This window comes from Microcebus murinus, chromosome 11, assembly GCF_040939455.1.
Source record: "Microcebus murinus isolate Inina chromosome 11, M.murinus_Inina_mat1.0, whole genome shotgun sequence".
NCBI classification, from domain to species: domain Eukaryota; kingdom Metazoa; phylum Chordata; class Mammalia; order Primates; family Cheirogaleidae; genus Microcebus; species Microcebus murinus.
In genome coordinates this window covers 68,928,505-68,955,000 of record NC_134114.1, presented here as the reverse complement: position 1 = coordinate 68,955,000, position 26,496 = coordinate 68,928,505, and the positions used below count along the sequence as shown (strand labels likewise).

Genomic DNA, 26,496 nt, shown 5'->3' with positions numbered 1-26,496 from the left:
ATCTCTTGTTTCCTCTTTCCCTTCCTCTCCCCCTCAGGCAAAATAATCACAAGTGGATTTCAAGAAACATTCTGTATATGTCCTGACCTTGAAATACTTTGTCATCCTAAGAAGTTTGCGCTTTAGCTGAGGTCAAAGAAATGACAAATAAGATCATCCCAGCTGCAATGTGAAGAATGGAGTGAAGTAGGTGGCAGTGACACAAATTAGGCTTCTAGGGGAGAGAGTATAATAACCTGAACTAGAGTAAAGGCAGTGGGAATGGAGATAAGTAGATGATTTGAGAGAAATTAAGAGGATAGAATAAATAGGACTTGCTGACTGACAAGATATGATGGTAAATGAGAGGCAAGACTCAAGACTGAGGGTAGGGTTTCTGACTTGGGCAATGGGGTATGTAGTGGTGCTTGTACAAAGATTGAGAATGTAAAAGGGGAAGTGAATGTCAAGCAGTTCTAAGCAGCAGCCAGCTGCTAGGCTGGCTAACCACACTTCTGTCCATTCCTGTGATAAGGAAACAATGAGCCAAGACAGATTTAGATAGTTGGTTACTCAGAGCAAAGTAAGTAGCATGATCTTCATGTTTGTATAGATTCTCCAAATCCTGTGATACAGAGTGAGGCCCAGATAGATGCTGTGTACACAGTTTTGCCCAACCGTTGTCCTGGAGGATGATACTAGCTTTATGTTATCCTGGTCAAGAAACAAATGCACTCTCTAACCCGGACGAATATACTATCTCTAGTCTGAGACACATAGAAGCATCATGGACAACTGTCTTCCAACAGCAAGATGATTTCAGTTTTGGACACATTGAATTTGAAATGCTCATGATATCTAAATAAAGATATTCAGTAGACGGTAAAATGTTTTAAAGAATATTTAGTACAGTGTTTATAGAAATAATAAATAAAATTTATATCCTTTGGCTATTTACTATAAAATTTATATAATTTGGCTTTAATTTATAAGATAGTTATAGCAAGTGGTTATTGTGTTGTCTGATTAACCACTATGATGTCATTAACATGTATAAGATTTATTATTTTATTCATCACAAACTGAATTCACCTAGGCTTAGTCTTCTGTTGTTCATGAGGTTTGATGATCTGCTAACAACCTCAAAAAACAAGAAAGTAGTGTGGTGGCAGGATATTTATGACATACTGTGGAACTGGCCTTATAACTGTGACTTTGCCCACCTTAGTCTAGACCAGCCCTCTCTAATAGGAATAAAATGCAAGCCACAGGTATGATCCATATATAATTTAAAAATTTCTAGTAGCCACATTAAAAAACTAAAAAGAAACAGGTAAACTTAATTTTAATAATATATTTTATTTAACCAAGTATATAAAAATATTGTTTCAACATAGAATTATTAGTGAGGTATTTTACATTTTTTTTGGTACTAAATCTTTGAAATTTGGGGTGTGTCTTTTACATTCATGGCATGTCTCAGTTTGGACTAGACACATTTCAAATGCTCAATAGCTGCATGTGGCTATTTGGTACTGTATTGGATGGTGCAGGTCTAGATCTTAAGAACAAGAAGTTATATTTCATCATATGTGATGAATATAGTTTTTTCTAGGTTAGAAGATTAAATACTGTGGTATATTTTTATCTTAAACAATTGAATATTAAGGATAACTAATATAATGAAAAAAGTAGCCACTGGATTTATAGATTTTTTTAATATTTTTATTTTTGAGGAGGTCATGAATTTCATTTAAAGTCAGCTAGATCTTTCAGTGCCGGAAATAGTCATCTTGGAAGGTGATTTAGGCCTATAGGGTATATTATTGGTAAACTACTCAGGGATTTCACTAAGTGGGCTATGTAGCTGGGAGATTTAAAGCATAGTTAATGTACATCATTTACCCTTGGGGAATAAATTACATGTTGATAGAGTTTGTTCCATTATTTTATATAATGAGGTGCCTCATCATTTTGTGGCTTGTGAACATTTACTTAGTTACCATGTTGACAAATATATTGGCTCTGCAGTGCAGAAATATCTCAAAAACCTAAAAGATTTCTGTTAACTAATTTAATGAAAAACAGACATTTATGGGAAAAGTCAGCCACTTTATGTGCCTTTAATATAGCTGTTGGAAATAATATACTTTTTAAGGTGTGAAGTATGTTAGTGGTTTTAGAAAAAGATTTCTTAAGTAGCTTGAAAACTTAAGACTCTTCTAAGAAACCGAGGTACGTGGTAACAACCTACTGAGTTTGTTTTTGGCAAGCGCAGGAAGTCATGGAACTTGCTATATATTTTAGTGAGGACACCTTTAACCCTAATGGATGACAGGCAGTCACATTGAATTGTATATTGAGGGGATGTGCTCAGGGAAAGTGAGTTTCTGTGCTGAATGTTTGAGTGAAAGCACTTGACTTGTAAAGCCTGTGGCTATCTCTTTGATGTCGGTTATTATCTGTGATTATTTCTTGAGGGTTTTTTGTTTGTTTGTTTTTCAAAAGACTTGGGAAAAGCAAATGGTGAGTGTTACTTTTAAAAAAGGTTTTCTTTTAGCAAATATTCCATAGGAAAAGACAAATAATTCTACTGAATCCTTGCTTAGTGATGCTTTTGTTTGATGCCTTATTTATCGATACAAACAGATTTACTCATTAGATTAATTCTATAACAAAGCGATACAAAAGTGGATGTATTGCGGTTGGCAATAGGATTGAATAAAGACATCTGAAGCAATAGAGTGGGTAGCATCGACTTTGTTCCCATGACCCAGAAGGACTATGTGTACACCTTTATGTACTTTAGGGAGTTTGCCAATCTACTACCAGGAAAATAATCCAGTAGGGGTTAATGTTATGTTTCTGACTTAACCATTCATGAGTTAAACCCATTGTCATGTAATATCTTGCTTTGGAATGAAACTTTGGGAATGAAAAGATTATCATGAAAGGAGTTTTCAAACAATGGCTTAAAAAGTTTGAAAAACATTGTTCTACTATAATAGTCAGATAAGGCCTCCCTGAGAAGAGGATGTTTGAGCTATGACTTGAAGGAAATAGGAGAGTGAGCCCTACAGGTACATTGAGAGGAAGGTTCCAGGCAAGTGGGGGAGGATGGTGGATGCAAGCTGCTAATACAGGAACATACCTGGTAGTTTGGAGGGATAGCATGGTGGCCAGTGTGGCCACAGAGACACAGGGGTTGCTATCATTTATTGTCTTCTCTATTTTCTAGGTGCTATTTGTATAAACCTGACTTGTGAAATGAGGTGAATTGGGAAAACAATGTTATAGCAGAATAATGGGTTTCAAACTTTTTAAAGCATTGCTTGGAAATAAATCACAAAATATAAAACAAAAGTGACATTACAGCTCCAATTATGATGTGACATATCAGGAAACCTTGGGAGTCAGATCAAAGGGGCTCCCACTGGCCAAATCTGGGACAATTTTAGTTTAAAAATAATGAGAGTAATAGATTTTAATCCATTAAAAAGATCGAAGAGTCCACACTTAAATAAGGGAGTAGGATGCCAACTAATAAATGTAGGAGGAATGATAATTTTAGAAAATCACCATTTTGCAACCATCATAACTATCAGACAAAAATCATCAGTAGATGCTAAAACCAGTGAGTGGGAATTTGATGAGGACCTGGGATATTTACAAAGTCTTAAAAAGTATCTCTCCATAAATTATTTTAATGAGAAAGGATAAAACAGTTTTGGATTACAAATAACTTTACAGTGGCTTGATCTAGTAGACATCACGGTAACTACTAAGTAATCAAAGTAACATTGCCAATAATTGGACAAATCAATATCACATTCTTCCTGATGTGATACACTGAGAAGAACACAACATAATTTATATAGTATTACTGTCAAAAATACATAACCTAAATCTAATTATGAGGAAATATTAGACAAACCCAAACTGAGGGACTTTTACAAAGGAAATTGCATATTCTATTTACAAAGGTCAGTGTTGTCAAAGACAAGGAAAGGTTGATTCTGGATCAAGCAAAAATTGCTATGAAGGACATTTTTGGGATAATTGGCAAGAGTTAAATAGGTTCTATATATTAGATTAGATAATAGCATTATGTCAATGTTAAATTTCTTGGTTTTGATTATTATACTTTAATAAGTGAATTTCTTTGTTCTTAGGATGTGCACACTGAAGTATTTAGAGGTAATGCAACACATATCTGCAACTTACTCTCAAACAATTCAGAGAGAAAAGTTATATATAATATGAAAGAGAAAGAAGAGAGAAGAGAGGAGGGGGAAGGGTAGAAAAGAATGGTAAAGCAATTGTAGCAAAATATTAACAATCTTGGTTAAACACATGCAAGAGTTCTTTATACTGCACTTAAAACTTTTCTGTGAGTTTAAAATTATTTCAGAATAAAAAGTTGAAAACAAAAATTGATGGTGTGCTGGATGAATTGGGCTTAGAGTTCCTTCTATTTGGTACCCCTTCACCCATTTTCTTCCAAGAAGGACCTTGAGGCACCCCTGAACATAGTTTGAAAATCATTGCACTAAACTTATCATTCCTTCCAGCAATAAAAAGGAAGAAAGCAAATAATCTAAAACATGTAATAATGATTTTGTATAAGAAAGGAGACATCTGATATTTCATCACCATAAGAAGAGACTTCTTGTCCTTTTAAATATTGCTGATGTACAAATATTGTTGGTAAAATATTGAAAGACACTTAAAAAAGAACATATGGAAAAAAATTAGGCACTAAGGCAAAGTCTGTATTTGGCCCAAGGGCTCAGGGAATTGTGAGGGAGGATGCCTATCAGGTAGTTAGGAAAAATTTTAAGTAGCAGCAGTAAATTTTAGTTTTACTTTAGGTAAAAGTAAATATGTGTGACTGAAATGAGGTATAAGAAGGAGTGAAGTACGCAAATTCTAATCAGCATAATTATTTAAGTTTATAATCATAGTAAGGATGGCTGCTATCACTAGAATGACAGGGTCATAGTGACCTTTAAAAGTTTGAAGACTGCTGGGAGTTCATGACTCTTCCAACAAATTGGGTCCCAGACAGGAACGTCACAAGAGATTGGAAATAAAGGAGACAGAGACAAAGTATAGATTAAAGTGATGGGGAATTCAGGGGTCCTCCAGCATTCCCATGAGCCAGGATGCCACGAGTGGAGTCCCACATCAATATTTATTCTTTCAATAAACAATTATTATAAGTACCAATTTACATGTACATATTGTAAGTTTAAGTTTCGAGGTCTCCCAAAGTAACAATAAACTAGCTAAGTATACACAAGTTAAAGATAAAATCGTGAGTCATCAGTAAAGCCTATAATCCAAATGGGAACAAAGAGACCACATACTTCTTTCTACTTTGTCTAGTTCCTCATTTACTGAGACATGAACTCTGGTGAGAGATAGGAACATTGCCTCAGCCTTAGAATAGCAAGCTGCTCTTATCTGCTGGGCTGACATCCTTTGATCATTCTCTCTGCTTTCGGTTACAAGCCCTGGTTATTTGTAGACATCCAGGTTGTGGCCCTCAGGCTTCAAGGCGGGGTCCGTTTGCAGACATCCCTGATTGGTGGAATGTCCCCCTCAAGGTCGAGCATCTTTTGCTCCGTGAACCGACATGTCCACAGGTTGCTCTTTAGCAAATTCCTGTCCCACTCCTAGGGTTCTCATGTCTCGATCCTAACCCTCAACAGAGGTTAGAAGAAAAAAATAATTCAATATAGACAAGAGAACAGTCAAAAAACCAGTGTTAAAAGCATCATACTTTAACAGTTGTACTGAGTCAGTACAACCCATGTACAGTCATACATTACATATTGACATTGTGGTCAATGACAGGTCACATATATGATGGTGGTCCCACAAGATTATAATACTGTATTTTTACTGTGCTTTTCTATGTCTATATGTTTAGATACACAAATAATGACCTTTGTGTAACAGTTGCTTTCAGCATTCAGTGCAGTAACATGCCGTGCAGGTTTGTAACCTGGGATTAATAGGCTATACCATATAGCCTAGGTATGGAGTAGGCTGTACCATGTAGGTTTGTGTGTGTGCACTCTATGCTGTTCACATAACAAAGTTGCCTGACAATGCATTTCTCAGAATATATCCCTGTTATTAAGCAATGTGTGACTGCACTTGAATATGATAGCATCTATGATGTCAAAAAGAGAGGAACCCTACCTGAGCCAGGTATCATTTCCCTATGTTTCTTAGGGTTAACAAAAACATAATCCCTAGTCAGCATAGTACTTCAAGAAGGACAGAATTTAAAAGTCTAGAAAATAGTTTGGAACTACTGATATTATGAAGTTATTATAAGCATGTGACTAGCATATAAATTGTTTTAGGTTGGCTTCAAGGAATTCTTGTTTCCTTAGAGGAAAAACCCAACAGAGAGTCATCTTTTGGCCTAATTTGCATGGGAAATACTAAAACCTTGTAAGAGATGGGATATAACAAAAGTGGGGAAATTAGTATATAAGATATGAAAGAACTGTTTTCAAAACTACCACAATGTATCAGAAATTATAAGGGGTGGTCATAGCATGAAAATAAACTTTATTGAAAAGTTTAACAATGCATATATCAAGATGAAAAAGAAGAGCTGCAATGCTTTATACAATGATACCATGTATAAAACTTGTGGTTTCTTGGAAATTTGGAAACTATTAAAATGAAAAATTACTTCTTACGAACAAAGGTGATAAAGGAGTAAAAAGCACTATTGTTATAAATATTAATATTAGCCTTTGTTAGAGATTGGGAAAAATATAAATTACAAAAAAGAAAAAAGATGTGAGAAATGATCTGTAATTTTAACTTTTCTGGGCATGGTATGAAAGCAAGGTAGTACCAAATTAAGGACAAAAGCAGCTATAATTGTGCTTTGTATAGCAGAGTGCTTTGTAAAGTTCTGCCATGGAATACCAACAGCAGTAGTTGGAACAAAAGAATAATGGAATGGATAATTGATTGACCACTCGTAATAGTTATTACTCTCTAAGATATGGTAAGAAAGGCAACCAAATCCAGTTCTCCAGAACACAGGTAATTGGCTAAAAGTGTCAGGAAGAAGTGTTGTCTTAGTCAGTGTACCCTTGCTCAGATGCTTAGGTACCTCTGCAGGCTCCTTCCATAAGATCAGGTATTACCTACTGCTGTCAGTGGAACCCAGACATGGAGGGCTCAATGGTGTCTGCTGCTCTTTGGAACATCTTGTATTTTAATGATCATGATAAAGGCTTGGGAACTATGTGGCAAATATAGAGATGTTGGTGTTTCAGTAGAATTAATGACCACATCTGTCTTTTGACTGGCGTTTTCTTTGAAATCATCAGGCCTAGTGAGGATTTCCTAGTCACAGGTTTTATTAAAGGAATTGACTATATATAACATCTGACATTGATTCTTACAACGGACCACGTTTTAGAGACTGAACCACAGTTATGCCCAATGAAAAGCACAGGTGTTCTGACAAGCAATAATAATAAATAAGACGTGGTATTTTTATTTTGTCAAGTAGTATGCATGCGTATAGTACACGCAGGGATCCAGAACCCAGGGCTGATTTAACGGCAATCACATTTTAGTAGAATTTACTTGATTTTAACATCTTCCTTTTAGACTAGAATATGGTATTTTAAAGAAGATCAGACAAATTACTCATTCTGGGAACAAAGACTTTTGAAAGCTGTCAGCTTACTGACAGTTATGATGAGCATTTATTTCAGACTTATAAAACATATTAATCAAACTTGTTCACAGCATGGTGGTCCGAAGAGGGTTATTTTATTTTTGAGAGATACTTTAAGTAAGTTAAGAGCCCTACTATCAGATACTCTGTGACTGCAAAGCTACAATATTTTTTTCTTCTTCAAAGGAGTCAATGTTAATACTTTTCTCAGGTTTACAGAATGAAGCATGCTGCAGGAGCCTGTTTATTACAAGACTATTTGCAAAAGACCCATGCACCATTCATTGCACCTTGAAAAACACTTCAAAATTTGGGTTGCATTTGCAAACTTCAGTGTATGACATAGAAATCTGGCAAGCTGCCTGGCGTCTACTTAAAGGATTGTCATTCTGGGAAAAATAAATTTCTCTAACTAGACAAAAGTCAATGTTTTCATGTTTTACTGCAATCAAACTGATAGAGCTGACAATTTAATGTCTCAACACTTAAAATATCTGTGGATAATCAGTTACCTCAATCAATCATAAACACAAATCCTTCTATTTCAAAGCTGTGTGTCTGTGACTAAGATATAAAACAGTTTGGTGAGACCCTTCCCCCACAACACCTCATCATCCATCCCCACCGTCTCAGCAGTCATGATTTGTCTTTAGCTATGCAGATATTTATACACATTATGCATCTGGAAATAACTTTTAACGACTCAAGTGTGATCAAATTTAGAAAGTTTTCTTTCACTGTCCTGTTTTATTTAATTTTTATGGGTAGTTTATAGCCTGTATGCCTGTCAGAAAAATGTGTAACTGTGCTGGCATTCCAGCTGAAGACATCATTACGAGCGAAAAAATGCTCAAGGCTTTTTCAAAGTGGGTGCTGAAACATACATTTCCCCTCTCTGACTCCAGGGGATGCTGGTAGCTACCCCAAACAGACAGGTATTTTTGGGGTCAAATGGTGTAGTGCCGGCCCCTTAGGATTTCCTGGTAACCATTCTGAATGGCTCACTTCTGGACACTCATCATAATGATGATGATGATGATGATGATAATAAAGCAAGGGAGGCAGTGACAACACACAAAAGGCGCCTGAGGAATTGGATTCCAAGGTAGCTGTGGATTTGGCAGAGCTGACAGGTTCAGTTCGCTAAGCTTTGGTATTGATAATGACGGGAAACTTCAGACAGTTGCAGAAATCTGTTTCTATTAAGATATGCCATGGCGTGTCTGCAATGTGAGGACAAGTTTACAGGGGCACACCATTCTTATTTCAGCATGATCAGAATTGATGAGAGATTTTTACATTTCTAACAGATAATAATTACTCAAAACACTCAGTACGCCAAATTCCTTGTTTGGAGTATTTTTTGATATATTTTTAATGAAATGATATATATATGTGTGTATATATATATATTTATTGACATACATATTCACTACTAGTGCCTCCTTTTTGTTTCTTTGATTATTTGGAGCTTTGCAATCAAACTAAGCAGTTTTAGGACCCTTGGGGCAGCATCTTTTAGTCCCCGTCAGGCTACGTTGCAAAACAATCAATCTTGCTCTCACTCTCACTTGGCGGAAGTGCCACGACATGAAGAGTGCAGTGCTTTGCTCTTGCCATGAAGCCTGGGTGACAAAAGTTTTTACAAGAAGCTGACTGTATTTGGGGTTATGAATATGCAATGACTCTCATTAGTATTGAAGCACCAGAGCAGGGGCTGACATCCCCCGCCACTTTGAGTTGCTGCAGAATCGGCTAATGAATTGTCTCGCTCCCTCACTCACACAGTCTGCTGTTGTGGCTCCTAAATTCCAAGGGGAGTTGCCCATTTTGAGAAGACCATTGACTGCAGAAATTAATTGTCAAGAACTGCTCTTGATTTCGTAAAACAATGTTTAGACACTGCCTAGATCAGGCGTGGGGAACCTGCAGCCTTAAGGACACATGTGGCCTTCTAGATCCTTAAGTGCAGCCTTTTGACTGACTCCAAATTTTACAGAACAAATCCTTTTAATAAGAACATCATCGCTGTGTATAGATATGCTCCCATCCTGGATCATTGTACAATATGTGTAACTATATATAGATGAAATCAAGTCGTAGAAATCTGACATTCTGTTGGTTTGTCTATTATCCTTCCAAATGGAACAAACAGAGATGATAGAAAATTCTCAAAATGAATAGGGTTGAAACACAAAGCTATTCCATCAATTCTTTACTGTATTCTTTCTTTCTTATTCCTGGGTCTCTGCCAAACATTTTGCAGCTCATACACATACCATCTTTCATGAATATGTTACTGATAAGGATATGTTTATAGCCACTGATTAAGATATCTGAGCTGATTTGCAGTGTATAAGAAGATGCAAAAGTGCTCAGAAACCATTTAGAATGGTCCCTTTTCAATAGGATAAATTAAATGTATTTTTCCATATCCCTCCTCCCTTGAAATTTCCTTTCAACTAGAAAAGAACTTCTGTGGCTTGCTGCAGATTGTAAAGGATGAATTGAATTGAAATTGATAATATATGCTAAAAGGTAAGAGATGTATTGTAAGCTGTGCAAATATGACAACGAACAAAGAGTAAGTCCTTATATTAGGATGCTTGCTTCTGCAGTCATTTATTTAATCTGCAATGGGAAGTCATCCCTTGCAAGTAAGCAGATATACATTATTTTTGTAGAGCTTTAGAGGATAGTATTATTATAATTGCCATATCAGTTTGAGCGATCACTGGAAACAAGAAAAAAGTAAAGCTGAAGAACATATACATATGAGAGTACCAAGAATGAGCATAGCTTAAAATAAATGCAGCTCTGACAAAAGTGGCTCAGGTATCATACATCAAACACTTGTTACCTCTGCTGGCCTTTGTGACTACACATGACTAAGAACAAATCAGTGATAAAATCTCAAGAAAGATGAAACCAGTCTGGGCCTTTGCAAAGACCATCAGTCATTCTGCAAAGCCATAACAGTATTTGTTCAGGTAATCCTTGGCTTCCTATTTAATGGACATTATACACCCTCTACCCCTAGACCAAAGCCACCAAGGGAAATCTTTTTCTTTTCTTTTTATAAATTGGACACATCTTAGGACCAATGAGATCTGATCACAAAAAAGCTACTAAATTATTGTTTCATTACTAAATTTGCATTCTTGCTGCACTTCACTGTCAGTAGACGGTTTAAACTTTTTTTTTTACTGTTTTAAAGTATTTATATAATTAGAAGTAAAGTACCTATATCATCACAGAATTTTCTGATTTCTCTAATGCCATTTTCCCAGACACTTTATATTAGAAGACAGAGGTCTACCTGGGTACATCAAAATAAAGTATTCTACTCTTATGGGAACACATTCAGATTTTAAAATATAAAAATGGAAACAGATCAGCTGAAACAATTATATCTAAATATAAAATATTCAAGCTTAACAGAAATATTAACCAATATATCTTTCTAGGAATATGAAAATCACATAAGTGAAAATATTTTCATTTTAATTGCAACAATGGTGGTTTTGATTTGGCTCTGTAATTAGCATGTACATTCTAGACTTTGTGACTGCTGTGATCATTATTCATGAAAGGTTTATCCAAATATAATTTGGTGCTAGTTGCTTTTATCAAATATTGGTGTCTAATGAAATAAAATGCAAAGAACTTGTGCTTCTCACATATTTATGAGTTATTTGCTTGACAATTGTTTACCTCCTTTTTTATATACAACCACAATACTATTGTAACAGCAAATGACATTGCTTCTATTTGGATTATATAAAGCTGTCTTACTACATACTTGAAATAGAATTTGGACACTTAACCTCTGTAAACAAATATACATACAATTTAGGCAATTATTTGATTCCCCCTTAGCTTACATACCCATAACTAGTATTTTGTCATAGTTTTAAGAAGTGGACTCATAATTGGAATATCCTATAGCAGACCAAGTGATGGAAGTTGGAGACACGTTCATCCCTCTTCTCTGTCTCTCTCTTATATACACTGTACATATATTCTCGTAGTGGGAAGGGGAAAGAATGAAGAGCAGTTCAGCCTTTGATGAGCTTACCTAGAATTTTGCTAACAGTGGCTAATTTGATCTAGACATACATATAAATTTTATCCTTTATGGCTTAGTATTGTTTTTATTTTGATTTACGTATGGGGGGCACTATAATCTCTTCTGTCTTTAGGGTCTCTAGAGGTCTTGGTCTGAACTTGAACTGACCAAGGAATTTACCATCAGCAAGTGCTATTTAATCATTTCCTTGTCAGCCATGGATGAACATTTATTGCGTACAAATCTGGGTGCTGGGCGTAGGGAGAGGTGGATTAGGAAAATACAGAAAGCAGAATCTTGAGTACCAGGAAGTTTACAGTGTAGCAGGGGTGAAAGGTCACAGGAAACAGTGGAGATTCATTTATAGAGCTCGGTATCAACAAATGTTGATTGATTTATTGCCCAGTGGGTGCAGAAGTGTTTCAGGGTTGCCTGTGAGATGTGAGAACGGCCTCAAAAGGGACTACTGTAGAGACTTATAAGAGGCAACTTTCTGCCTAGATTTTGGAAATTTACATATTTATTAAAACTTGGCTTTACTTTGAAATAGGATGTCAGTATGTCTAAAACTCACTTTATTTTGATTTCAGTGGTAACGTTTCTTTCATATGTGATGTAATTTGAAGATTAGAATTGTGTGTTTATAGTGTCCTTTTATTTTTCTCGCTTAAAAAATGATATCCTTAGGTAGGGAGAAAAATACTTGTTTACTACATTTACCCCTTCTAAATGTAGGAGAGACAAGGATGAGGGAATATACATTAAAAAGATTAGAATAACATTTTCAGTAACTTCCTTTCTTCTTTAACTAACTACCCAGTAGTTTTGCCTAAGTGTACATATAGATGTTGATTCCATATTGACGCCCAGCAAAATTATGCAGAGATTCCTAAGCCCTGTATCACATGAAATAGTCATTGTACACCCTGAGGCCTGGGGGGACTTTTATTCCTTGGTTGGGTCCCTGAAAACTGCTATAATTGTTTAATTACTAGCCACAAGCCTGGCTCTTAGTAAAACTGTGAAATTATTTATCTAGTACCCTTTACCCTTTGCCCTCCTCCAATGAAAATAGAAAAGGGTTGAGGTTACCCCCTCCCAAGGAGAGGGGTTTTTTAAACATGAGACTCTGGGATTTGATAGGATTGTTTCGGGTGTATGGCTGGTACTGTGTTAGGTGCTTTACATATATTATTGCAACACAGTTAACTGCATGGATGAAAAAAAAAAGAGTGGTGCAGAGAAATGTATTAAGTAAATTGTCGGGATCATACAGGCAGCTAGGTTTTGAGTCCCAGTGTTTTTGACTCCAGAGCCTACACTCTTTGTACTACAACAAAACAATTTTAGACCTTGAATAATCTATGCTGGAAGTTCAGGCTTTGTGCCAGTCCCACAGGAAAAATGCTTTTGGCTAGGAGCACTGCCCTGCCTGGAGTCCTTCAAGTTAGATGAGGTAGATCTAATTAGTTCTGCTAACTCATAAGGCTAGTTTTGTATAGTTTGATCTTAAGTCTTCTTAATATAGGCTTATTTCAGGGTGACTTTAATCTTTGTTTTAAATGTATTAAATTCGATTTAGTGAACATTTATTGACTGCCTACTTTTTGCCAGGCACTGTGCTAGATGCTGGTGGCACAAAGACAGTCAATTTAGGGAGAGAGACTTCCTAAGACATTGTAAATAATTACGATTTTCACTTAGTGATATAACAAGGACATATGCAAGGGATCGTGGGAACATATAAGGGAAGAATTAATTCTGCCTTGAGGGAAGATGTCAGGGAGTGTTATATTTGTTTTTTTTTTTGGTTTTTTTTTTTTTTTTTTTGAGACAAAGTCTCAGGTTTGTTGCCCAGGTTAGAGTGAGTGTCGTGCCGTCAGCCTAGCTCACAGCAACCTCAAACTCCTGGGCTCAAGCGATCCTGCTGCCTCAGCCTCCAGAGTAGCTGGGACTACAGGCATGCACCACCATGCCCGGCTAATTTTTTTTCTCTCTCTCTATACATATATTAGTTGGCCAATTAATTTCTTTCTATTTATAGTAGAGACGGGGTCTTGCTCTTTCTCAGGCTGGTTTCGAACTCCTAACCTTGAGCAATCCACCCTCCTCAGCCTTCCAGAGTGCTAGGATTACAGGCGTGAGCCACCGCACCCGGCCAGGGAGTGTTATATTTGATTAGAACCTCGAAGGACGAGAAATAAGAATTTTCCAGAAGGACAGGAGGAGGTTGAGAGTTCAAGTGATGGAAACAGCATGAGCACATGTGTGAATATGTCTGGCATGTTTAGGGGAAGGTGAGAGTGATCGATTGTAAAAATGGTCACAGATCCTTCCCTTTACCACATCTAACTCCTGGCAATATGACGTTGCAGATCCTTTTATTAAGTGGTAGAGTCCCTTTCTCCCTCACTGCACCTGGGCTGATCATGAAACTTGCTTTGGCCAGTGGCCATTAGCAAATGGGAAACAAGCAGAGAGTTGATAAGTGCATATGGATTGGGGCTTCTGTGCTTAGAACCCTGTGACCATACTGTGAATGAGCCCAGGTTACCCTGTGGGAGGATGAGTGGCCACTCAGAGAACTGAGGCGCTGGCTAACAGTCTTCAGACCCCTGGACAGGTGAGTAGATCATCTGAGACCATTTAGTTACCAGCTGGTCCACTATGTGACCAAAAATACATGAGCGAGTTCAGGGGAAATCAATTGTCAGCTCAGAGTGACCCAGCCCATTCGCAGCAATTATGCACAAAATGAAACATCATTTTATCCAGGAGGTTTGGGGTGTTTCGTTACACAGCAGAGCTGATACACAGAGTGTCTGCGTTGAGTGCAGGGGATGTGGGAAGAGGGAGTGGCTGAAGATGAAGAGAATGTGTAGCATTTCTGACATCATGTTAAGGAGCTCAGACCCGGTTTCTAGTACCAAGCTTCCCAAACTTCGATTCATGTACCACTTTTGTCTTTTTAGAAACATCTCACACTACCTGAATAATCTTTCTGTAAGTTCTGTTTGATTTTTTTTTACTGCAATTTATTTTAAAAGCAAACTTAATACTAACTTGACATCCCAGTCTGATGTGTTAATTCAAGTCTTTCTAAACCTATTAAAATATATAAATATTTAAGAAGTTGGTCTGCATGCTATCAGAAGTCATCTCATATATTATGAGTGGTGCATTCTAGGATTTCTGCTTTAATCAGTAGGGATCGAGAGCATGTGTGGAATAGTTTGAAATAGAGAGGCTGCCAGCAGGGACGTGTGGGGAGTCTACTGTGGCGGTCTGGGTGGGATGTGGTGTAAGGTAGATGGATAGACCTGGGGAAGAAGACAAAGGACCTGGTGACAGATCTGGTGTGTGTGTGGTGGAAATGAGGAGTGTGAAGGAGAGGAAGGAGTATGACTATGACTGGGGTAACTAGCTTGGGCCATGGACTGAATACTGATACTTTTAAGAAAGGGTAGGCCAGGCATGGTGGCTCACGCCTGTAATCCTAGCACTCTGGGAGGCTGAGGTGGGCAGATAGCTCAAGGTCAGGAGTTCGAAACCAGCCTGAGCAAGAGTGAGACCCCTGTCTCTACTATAAATAGAAAGAAATTCATTGGCCAACTAATATATATATATATAGAAAAAATTAGCCGGGCATGGTGGCGCATGCCTGTAGTCCCAGCTACTTGGGAGGCTGAAGCAGCAGGATTGCTTGAGCCCAGGAGTTTGAGGTTGCTGTGAGCTAGGCTGACGTCATGGCACTCACCCTAGCCTGGGCAACAAAGCGAGACTCTGTCTCAAAAAAAAAAAAAAAAAAAAAGAAAGAAAGGGTAGAGAAAAAAATAGAATAGATCTGATGTTGCACTTGTGGAGTTGGACATAGTTGATCATTTGAAAACTGAGGTATATTAGACATTTGGGTATGTGGGTTTAGGCTGAAAATATTATTCTTGAAGTCATCGGTATGTACGAAGTAGGTAGGTGAAGTCACGAGACTAGATGGTATCATCTAGAGGAAGTATTTAGTACAGAGATCGTTAGCCTTTTCTTTTTTAATCCCCACACTCTTAAGAGACATAACTTACTCCAGCTAGAAATAGCGAGTGGTTCATATATGTAATGATTCTGAAATGGAGGCGCAGGGTCACTGTGTAGGTTGCAAGAATGTCCCCCAGCTGATTGTGACACATACTGTCCCTCACCTCTTCTTGGTCTAGAGTGAAAAGAGGGCTGAGGAAGAAGAATTAGTAAAAAAAAAGACAAGAGTTGCCTGAGAGGCAGAACTTTCTAAGAGGGAGAGAACTTTTACAGAAGTGAAAGAACTTTAAGACGAAGGGGTGAATCATAGCATTAAATTCAGCAGAGAAATCCAGTAGTATGAAAATTATTCTTTAACCAAAGCTGGCTCATCAAATATAGCAGAGTATAGTTCCTGGCATATGATAGGAGCACAGCAGAGCTTTGAGTGCATGATTTATGTAAACTGTTTTGTGTTTGAAACACTCCACAAGCCTTAAAAAATTCAAGTCAGACAGGATTGTAATTATACTACTTTGGCCTCAGAGATCAATGTGGGCTTAAAAAATTTTCTCTGTCCATGGTCAGTGTCTTACAAAAACACCTATGTCGGTGCCATAATCCTGATGTCACTGCAAAGCAATGTTTGAGCCTGTTTTCAGGACATAATGCTAGGGTTAAGGATGTGGACTGATGTCTTCTTTATGGTCACTCCACATGTGGTCCTCCTGCCTCTGTCACCTGTGGTTCCCAGAAGCAAATTACTTGCCTTATGCTGGTCTGGGTTGAAGGAATGAATATACTTTACTGGCAGAACTGGAATGCCATCAGCCTATCTGGTTCTCAGATAATTTTTACACTCATATTAGCAGCTTCTTTTATTATCATTAGTTTTAGAATGAATGAATTTCCATGTGCTTTTGCCTGCAGCTAAGGAAAGGCCCCAAATCAGGACAGCAGAGTTCGCTCAGACATGATTTGGTGTCCCTCAGATCCTGCTCAGAGAATTCTCAGCAGCACAGGTTCGTTTGACATCTGGCGTTCGCTACTCCTGTGAGAGCAGCTTCCCCCTAAATGTGCCCTGAAAGCATTCCCGCTGTGCCCCTTCTGTCCAAGTATATACACACATCATTGGAAAGGAACAAGTAAAGACCCAGCTCTTCTGGAAGGAATCAAGAAACCCCTCGCCCAGCTGGACCTGGGTTTTGATGTCCAGCTTCAGGAAATGTGACCAGCCATTGGGCCAGAGGCTGTTGACTTGACAGTTGGCACCTTTAGTCCCTTTCTCCTTCGAAACTCCCCAGGTGCTGTCCACAGCCTCTGTTCTAAGTCATCCAGCTGAGGAAAATTGTTCCACGATCTCCAAAATGTGAAAGAAGGGTTGTCTTTTTGTTGTAGATTAGTCGGTGCAGCTGGACCGGTCATTTACAGTTGTAAATGTGCCGCTGTATGTATTGAGGTAGGGGACACATTTTAAAATGACGGAAGCAGCCTAAAGCCACACATATAATTAAATATATTCATTTCCACTTATTTTAATGCGAAGACAAAAAGATCCAAACGATAAAAGAAGAGAGATCTATTGCAAGGAAGTTACGGTACCCAAATAAAAGTAAAAGGAAAGCCCCCCCCCCACCTCCTTGTCCCTAGCTACCCAGTCTTTCCAATTCCATTTTTTGCTCCAGCCTAATGAATGCATTTTAAAGTACAACTCGCAGTGCTCTCTCTTTGCTCCCTGCCTTCCTACTCCTGCAAATAGCAGCTCTGCCGCTCACTCTTTCAGATCCACTTCAAGGGAACAGAGACTTGAAAACTGTCCCCCACGGTTTCGTCTGCCCTGGCTGCGGCTGGCTGGCTCGGGTGGCCGCAGTCGGGGAACCTGCCAGGTGAGCGGGGCGGGCGGGCCTGCGGGAAAGGATGTAGGTGAGCCAGCAACTAATGGGAAAAAGAGGGGGTCGTTGCTGACTCTGACGTCGGGAAGGCTCTTCTGCGTGCCAGGGGGATTTGAATATTTGGCAAACAGCTGGCCGGGCTCTGGGAGAGCGGCCTCTTGCCTCGCCTTGTCAGATGTTCAGAGATAAAAACGAGGCAGCGCGCGCGCCAGCACGCAGCTCACGGCCTCGCAGTCAGTTTTGAATTTAGATTTGAATTGTGATATCAATGTCATGGTGGCACATGCTTTGGAGAAAGTACTTACAGGGAATAATTGAAAGATTCAGTGTGAAGCTTCTGAAAGCCGTAATTTAAAGTTCCAGCAGCCTCCCTATTACTCTCACCATTAAAATTTAAAGCGACAGAGGCCCAATTATGTATGGTTATTTTCTTAAAATGAAATCATATTTCTACCCCGAGTGAGAGATTCATGGCTGCCCACTCATCTCTGTCGGGAGAACCAATCCCGGTGGCGTCCAGGGTCGCAGGGAAGACGGTTGGCTTTATCCTGGGGACAATGGAGAGCGGCCCTAGGGGGGAAGCCAAGAAGCTGGAAGGCCTCCACGGAGGAGCCTGACTTGCGGGAGGCTGATTTGCATGATAATCACCATTATGGATCCTCTCTGGTGCCAGCCTCCACACTTAACCAAATGCAGTATCACTTTAACAGCAGCTGAGAAGAGTAGGGGCTGTAGCACACATTTTGCAAAGCCTGGATGACGTCAAAAACCTCTAGTTACAGAGGGGGCAGCTGGCTGTAAAACTAAACCACACCAAGCAGTGGAGACTTGGAACACAACTTTAAAAGCTGATAAAGGATATAACTTTGGGGACTGTTGAAAGACACGAAGCTTTTCCCTCTTCTTTTTAACTCAGAGGAATCTGTTTACCAGAAGCTGCCCTGTCTTACAGGACTTCTGTGGCCTTTGAAACCATGGCATGAACACAGATCCGTGGAAATAAAGGGACATTTCCAGTAATTTTAATCTCTATTAGTTAAAAGTATGGAGCTAGACTTTTAGACTGTGGATCTTGCCACCAATTTCTTTGGTCTGTTTCGTTTTACTCTACGCTGCATTGTGATTTGGGGCATATGGGCATATGGTAGGACGGTAGCCAGAATTGCAATGAAAAATTGCACAGGGCCAACCAAGCTTAAACCGCTGTTACTTATGAAAAACTTTATTCCTTAGGGTTCTTAGGGACAAAGGCAAATATGAATCAAATAATGTTATGATGCATGATGTCGGATGATATGGAGAGCAAATTTATGTATCAATACTAATCTAAGCAATGTCTTATAAATAATAAATCACATAATTTCTGAAAAGTTTCACAGTTTGATAAAACATTTGGAAGTTGCTTCTGCTGAGTTTTGTCATGACTTTAGCACAGCCATCTCTTTGGCAGTTTGCAAGCTTATTTTTTGTTTCCTGGATTTAGTCTTAGGATCCATCTACTTTTTTGCAGAATTGATTCGCAATGAACTCAACTTCTCTTCCTTCCCTTTAGTGCGTGCCTCAGAGGCGTCCACATTCACTTATGCTCGTGAAGCTATCTCTGTGTTTTAGTGTAAATTATTTTGTCTCTTCCATTTTCCAGCTTTGACATTTTGTTGGCCTCGTCCTTTAAAAGAATCTTTTCTTGCATTCTCTACTCCTTTCTTTCAGTTCTTCTTAACATGTCTGCTTTCTGGCCTCTGCCTTTTCACCATTCTCTCTTTAGCCTTTCACAATCTGAATCCAGCCACCCCAGATGTGCTGAAACTACTTTTTCAAAGACTATACCCCTACTTGACAGGCGGTTTTTCTCACTCTGTCCTAGAGGGGGAGTGACTTACCCAATTGGTACATTTTGGGTGACTAAGTGGCCAGCTCAGCTGACTGCTGTGCTCCTTCTCTCTGGAGAAGGGCCTGCCCACCAAAAGCACTCGCTCTCCCTGAGGCTGGGCCCACCCGGCTATGGCTGTCCTGGCTTGCTCAGATTACATCATTCTGTGGTTTAGACAGCCAGATGTGTTTTGGCTTTCACACTAAGCTACCTCCTCCACCTTGGCTTCAATCAGTAATAAAAGGTTATATTCTGGTTCTCCATCTGTTTTATTTTTGTATTATTTCTCAACTCATTCAGAACACAGGCAGGAAAGGGGTGTCAATTTGGGGGAATCCCTTAGAAACATCAACAAATATATGTACAAGTAAAAAGTTAAAGTTCTCTCTTTCCAATCTCACTTTCTAGAAGTAACCACTATTAATGTACATCCTTTCTGATTTTTTTCTATGCATGTGCAAATATATGTATATAATAGAATTTTCTTTCTTTCTTTCTCTCTTTTTTTTTTTTTTTGAGACAGAGTTTTACTTCGTTGCCTGGTAGAGTGCCATGGTGTCATCATAGCTCACAGAAACCTCAAATTCCTGGGCTCAAACAATCCTAACTGCCTCAGCCTCCTGAGTAGCTGGGACTATAGCCATGCGCCACCATGCCCAGCTAATTTTTTATATGTATATATTTTTAGTTGTCCAGTTAATTTCTATTTTTTTTTTTTTAGTAGAGATGGGGTCTCACTCTTGCTCAGACTGGTCTCGAACTCCTGAGCTCAAATAATCCACCTGCCTTGATCTCTCAGAATGCTAGGATTACAGTTGTGAGCCACTGTGCCCCGCCTTTTATTTTATTTATTTATTTTTTTAAAGATACGAGGTCAACCAGGTGTAGTGGTACAAGTCTATAATCTCAGCACTTTGGGAGGCTTGGAGGATCACTTGAGGCCAGGAGTTTGAGACCAACTTGGGCAACATAGAGAGATATCTGTCTCCTAAAAAAAAGTTAAACAAAAATTAGACAGACACGGTGGTGTGTGCCTATAGTCCTAGCTACTGGGGAGGGTGAGGTGGGAGGATCATTTGAGCTCAGGAGTTCAAGGCTGCAGTGAGCTGTGATTGCAACACTCCACTCCACTCTGGGAAAACACAGAGTAAGACCCCAATACTAAAATAAATAAATAAATAAATGACAGGGTCTCACTATGTTGCCCAGGCTGGTGCACAGTGGTTATTCACAGGAGTGATCATAGTGTACTACAGCTTTGAACTCCTTTGCTCAAGCAACCCTTCTGCCTCAGCCTTCCGAGTAGCTGGGACTATAGGTGTGTACTACTGTACCAGGCAATGTTTTTACCTGAAATATTTTTACCTGAAGAGCACATAACAGAAATATACCTAACTATATATTTATACTTATATTTCTCTAAGACAGACGTTTCTTTTAATAAAATTTCTCTGTATACACATATATTTATATACATACATAGTTCCACTTTTTTCAAAATATGGTGTCACACTATACATTCTGTTCATCCTCTTTCTTTTTTCACTGAATACAGTTTCGTGTCAACAAATGGAGACATACCTTAATATTTTTAGGGGCTGCACAGTGCTCTATGCTATGGATGGTTCATAATTAATCACTCTTCAATGGCTGGCCATTTAGATCACTTAACATTTTTGCTATTGAGCAATGAACATGGTAGTGTTTTTATTTTTGTGGACTTGTGCTACTATTTCTGTAGGATAGATTCCTAGAAGTGGAATTGCTGGGGATCTCATGAGATTTAATTGATTAATAAGTCAGAGATGTGTAGGTTGCGAAGGACCCTGAGAGAGCTCACAGTCCATCCCACACTCTTAGGAAGGATATCTTCTTTTTACCATGACTTTGAAAAGTCTAGAGAATGAGACTCCATATTCTTTTTCAGTAGTACTTTCCAGTGCCTTGAAATCGAAACAGACTATAAAAAAATGGTAATGTTATGATGCTCTGGCCAAGTGAGTTGGAAGTGAAAGTGAAAAGCTGAATCCTTTGATGAGCCTGGTTGACAAGCCAATCAGGCAATCCGAGATAAGGGATTATCAAATTATGGGAGTCCCAGAGATTTGGATTAATTTACATTCATATAGTGGGGAAGTTTATACTTTTATATTTCATGTAAGGTAGCTATGGGAGACTAGTTCACTCTCGGTGTCCAAGACTGGAAACCTACTCCTCAGCCAGCCCCCTGTAAGCTTTGGCATTCTATCACCAGGAAGCAGGTGACCTGCTGAGAGTCTAGCTAGACTACACATGACCTTAAATCTGCTTCCCCCATGCATCCCACAGTGCAGCAGGCCTGAAGAATAGTTGGGCTATACTTCCCTTGGATTGCTTGGCTGTTCCTCTTGCAGAGAGGCGTGTGGCAGTTCTTCTACGAGCTGGTCTAAAGAAAAAGGAAAAAAAAAACATTATGCAAATTGACAGAGCTGTAGGATCCTGAGTGCTTCAGGTGACCCTCTCCAAAGCATGTAGGATTTATTTATAACATTTGCAATACTGTGATGATCTATGTGGGAAACCCCCGTGCATTATGGGACTGGCCGTAGGAGCAGTGGGAACAGTGCTGCACACACGTGCTTGACTGACTGTCACATCTTGTACGTTTTCCCCACTCGGGCACACGCGGAAGCCTATCTGCTTTAGAAACAAGTGCAGCATTAAGTAGCAAAGACGACCATGTTAAACAGCCAGAAATGGTCAAGTAATGTGCACATTTATACAACACTGCGGAAAGGACCAGGCAGCCTGGCTGTGTTAGATCATTTCACTGCTCACCAAAGAGATTTGAAATGGATTTTTAATTATGATTGCCGGTTTGCTATGGCTACATTCCTTAATATGAGCATCTGATTAGGTTAATTTTCTTTAATTGATGAATAGAGCATTTAAACTTGGAGGGTTGAATTTGTTGTTATGTATCGGTAATTTGGTATTCTCATTTTTTGCCGGAGTACAAATTATAGGCACTTCATATCTGTTTTAGTTTCGAGGTCACTGTTCTTCCTTCCTTCACCTTTGTGTGGCTTTTGAGATTTGTTAATGGAGATAGAACAGTGCTAAGTGACTATTAAACTCTTTTCCATAAACAGTAAAACCCATTAACATGGACCTCACTAAATTTGGAATTTATGAAAATGAGGTCAGGGCCTGGGTTAAAGTTTACTTTTGCATTGTCTCTGAACTAAAGCTTTGCTGAGCTAATAAATAGTATAAATAAAATTGAAGGGGGATGGCACTATTACTTTAAAAGGCAGACCTTTCAAGCATTTTAGAGAAAGGCCTTGCAAGGGAGGTAATGAAGTAGTCTGGCAGAATGGCACAGTGGAAAGACTAGGCCCCTTGCTGGCGGTGTGACCTCACCTTCTCTGAGTATTTCCCTCCATCCATAATGTGGAGACAGTTATCCACTTTATGAGGTTGTTGTGAGGGTTGGGTTTAATGTATAGAAAGTGCCTGGTGTCAAGTAGTCACTTCATAAATGGCAGGTAATTATTACCTACCTAAAATAAGTGGTGAGCTAATTTCACATACTTCTCATTTTTTCACTAAAGCAGGGTTCCTTGGCACTTTAGAGTTTTGTTAACCTCCTCTAAGATATTGCTTTTATGATTTGTTATTATTTTTATTGACTGATTGAAGGAAAAACCTGCAGTTTGGTGTGGTTATAAAAAGCATGAGCTTTGGAGTCAGACAACCCCAGGTTTGGAGGTCACTCTGCTAATTGACATCTCTCAAGTTTTGTTTTCTAATTTGTAAACATGAGGTCATAATACCTGCCCAGGACTGTCTTGAGGACTAAATGAGATGATGCATGTGAGGTGTTCAGCCCAGCTATTTTCACGTAGTAAACTCTCCAGTGGTGGCTGTTGCTGTTATCATGATCTTTTTGACAATTGTCCATACTTTAGACTTTTCGTTCATTCAGACTTGCCTTTTTCATTTCGTCCAAATTAATGAATCTTACTCTAGATATAATCTCCTTTCTAGATTAGAATTTCAAGTGTGTAAGTAAAAAAATTATAGAGAAGCAAAAATGGCTGTATAAATAGGAAGAGTGAAAGAAGAAAGAATAATATTCTAGAAGTAAGGCACAAAGGCCTCAAGTTAGACTTAAATTACTACATAATGAATTTTGCGCATAATCTTTGTGTCCTTTATCAAACCCTTTTTATATTAGGTAGAAAGAAATGGAACTTCATATATAAGTGGTAAAAAGTGTGGACTGGTGACCAGCTCATTCCATTCACTGGGAGAGAAAAGAAGTACGTTTTCCATGTTCGACTTCATTGTCTTACTTTCCCTATGTTTCGTTTCATAAGCTGTATGCATGAGAAATGTGAGCACTGTAATATCCTGCACAGAGACTACAATCTATCCTCCCTTTAATGACAGGCTTACCCAGTTTGTAGAATCCATCAACTCAACAGATCAGACTGAATTACTTCGATGACTGGCAAATGGGCACCATTTGCTGCAAAATGAAAACAGTCAGGTGTGCGTGTTTATTAAGTGCTCTTTGATAGAAAAACTGTGTTTTCCCGAAAACCCTCATCCATGCTATTTTTGTAGGAGCAAGAAGTGCCCATCTTCCACTGTGAACACAGAAGAATTCTTTTTCTTGGGATTCCGTACTATTACAATACAAATTCACAATCATAGACATATTATAAAAATCAGGCTTTCCGCATCATATGCATGAGCAGTGGAGAGCTGTGTCATATAACCAGTGGGGACAGAACCGATACTACTGGGGCTATGTGCTTTTGACTTTCCAGACTGCCCAATTTAAGAGGATCATTTTTTAAAAGTTATCAGTTCATTATGTTGACAATCAACAGCTCAACATATTGGTTTTCATCAAAATAAATTCACAAGTCAGAAAAAAAAAAAAATCTTTTGCCAGGCCATATTTTCTAAGACTTAGGTAAGAAAATGTGATCACTCTAATGTATACCATGTTGATTAGCTGTATTGTATCAGTTATTTATTGGAAATACTGAAGAGTTAGTTTTTAAGGTATGGCATTACTTGTCTAGATTTGGCATATCAGCAGGATCAACAATAATAGCTAATATTTATTGAATGCTTACTATATGCAGACACTATGCCAGAAGCTGGAGATATGAGAACCAAAGGGAAAAAAAGAAAAAGAAAAAAAAAAGAGAGAGACATGATCTCATGTTGCTAATAACAACCCTATCTCCCCCTGCCCCAGGAAGATACAGACAAAAATATAAGTTTATAGAGTTTAAGTAATTTGTCCAAGGTTGGACAGCTATACAGTGGCAGAGCTGGAATTATAGTGCTATATTTGTTAAAGCAGCCTAACCTATATCCTGGTTAAGAGATCCCAAAATATAGTGGCTTAAAAAAGATAGAAGAAGCTCCTTGACACGATGGAGCTGCTGTTTCAAGTTGTGGACTGCTTATGCTCAGACTGTTGGCAAAGGGAGAAGTAAACTGTCTTATTCCTCTGCTGTGCCTGGATGTTGGCTTATTAATATGTCTGAAGATGCATAAGCCTTCTCTTAAGGGCAGTCCCTGGAAGTTTTATTCCTAACTTCTACTTATATCCCACTAGTCATACCTTGCTGCCAGGCGGGACTGAAAATATAGTTTTTGTGGCCATGCACCCCTTGAAGTTCAGGGGTTCTGTTAATAACGGGAAGAAGTGGAGAATAGGTATTAGGGGACAATCGGCAGTCTCTGTGTCACATGCTAACAAAGGCATTGTTTCAGAGTGGAGTTTTGACCACAGGCTTATTTAACTGGCAAAAGATCTTATAACATTCGGATATGCCTAAATCCATTATTCATTTCTTTTCAAGTAGTACCATATCAAAGTTATGTGCGTATGCATGTAGTATGTGTATGATGTATTTAAATGTTCAAAATACGTGAGTTATCATGAATATTACATGATTCTACAGTGGACTCTGCTCACCTGCAAGTGTAAAGGTAAAATTTCATAGAAGTCCACTGACTTTAATCTTTGGTGGAAAGGTTTGTAAAATCCCCAGTATTTATGTTGCTGGCATTCTCATTCTCAAAAAGATCTCAAACTCAAAAGATCTACGTTGTCAGAAGTGTGTTCTTAGAGAAATGGCTTTCTAGAAATAAAGTTACTTTAAGGTTTTGAGTGAGGCATGTACTTAATACATGAATCATAAACAACTTTGACCCAGAACTTCAAAGTTTCTCAGAATTCTTGGTCTATTCTGATAAAGTTTAGACATTTACTATTTACTATAGTAAAATGAGTAAGCATTGAGAACATATTTAAATATTAGTTGTATTGAGATGGACCTAGGTGTCTCTTTGAGCCACAGGTACTTGGAGAAGGTAAACACAGGATCGACTTCCAGTACATACACATGTATTCTTATGGTACCTGGACCCTGTCTTTCCTCCCCCAAACCTAATGCAGTCTCTGATGAGCTCAGCTCAGGGGCAGTTCCAGACCAGTTTTATCACACTGGCCACATGAAAGTAGAAAGGAGCAAACCAAAGAGAGTAAAAACCCTAAGAGACGAACCCCAAAGAGACTGGTGCCTAGAGAAGTTAAAGCTTTAACCTTTTCTCTTGATACACCAAAAGCTCCACCCACTTGCAAGAGGTTTAGATGAATGTGGTAACTTGATTCAGTCACCTTGTGTCTTTTCTTCCTTGGAGGTGGGGCCGGGTTGGGGTTGGGGTTGGGGTAGGGGTAGGGAGAAGATAAGGGTGTAACTTTGCTCTCCTTTTCCTTCCAGAGGTCAGCACTGGATATTTTGGAGGTGCGATAACAAGTACAAGACATGGCCTTTATCCCAGTTCTCAAAGAAATTCACAATCTATTTGAGGAGCTAATGTATATGAAACATTTAGCGAAAATCAAGGACTAGACTGTGTGATACTGATTGTTCCAGAGAAA

The 26,496-nt window shown here is 38.6% G+C and overlaps 1 long non-coding RNA gene across 6 annotated transcripts in view; it reads left to right on the top strand.

Annotated features, from left to right (window-relative positions):
- The window catches only part of LOC105864140 (uncharacterized), a 133,039-nt gene extending 107,634 nt beyond the window's left edge, over positions 1 to 25,405 (top strand). For 4 of the 6 annotated variants that reach the window (XR_012921713.1, XR_012921714.1, XR_012921711.1 and 1 more), the window contains one exon: positions 38 to 13,574. This is a non-coding gene — a long non-coding RNA (uncharacterized LOC105864140). Of the gene's footprint in view, positions 1 to 37; positions 13,575 to 23,764 lie in introns of those variants that run through there. The other 2 variants (XR_012921712.1, XR_001150847.2) reach the window with 2 other exon arrangements.
- The last annotated feature ends 1,091 nt before the right edge of the window (positions 25,406 to 26,496 follow it).